This window comes from Penaeus monodon, chromosome 30, assembly GCF_015228065.2.
Source record: "Penaeus monodon isolate SGIC_2016 chromosome 30, NSTDA_Pmon_1, whole genome shotgun sequence".
Classification (NCBI taxonomy): Eukaryota; Metazoa; Arthropoda; class Malacostraca; order Decapoda; family Penaeidae; genus Penaeus; species Penaeus monodon.
Genome location: NC_051415.1, coordinates 31,209,860 through 31,210,376, shown reverse-complemented (window position 1 = coordinate 31,210,376; position 517 = coordinate 31,209,860).

The following is a 517-nucleotide window of genomic DNA, read 5'->3' as shown; positions in this document are numbered from 1 at the left end:
CCAACCCCTGGCGAGGGCGTCGAAGCAGCAACAGCGTTGGCAGCATTCAGGGCGTGGGGATGGCTCCTGCGCAGTTTTGCATGACACAGCAACACGCCATGCAGTATGAGAAGGCTAGTTAAGCCTTTCCTTTATACTTAGTCACGTATTTGCATATTTGTGCGCCCGCGTTAGTGTAAATAGATATATATATATATTCTTTTTTGTTCATACGCAAAGAGCACAAACACTGTATAGATTTGATGAAATGTGTTAGAATACGAGTGATGCGCTTTAGGCTTGTATAAACTCCACTGCCTTTGTCGAATTATGGGATTAGAACTTCTCGGATTCAACCTCTTTTGTCAACGCTAAGAGTAAAAAAAGAGGGTCTTTGAGAGAGTTGTTGTTCGCAAAATGAATATGAATGGGATTTTTTCTTCCACTTCGGATGAGGATTTCTTAATCTGAATTATGACTGAAATGAGGAGAGTAATCCTAATTGGTGGAGGAAGTGTCTATGATTAAAGTAGATTCA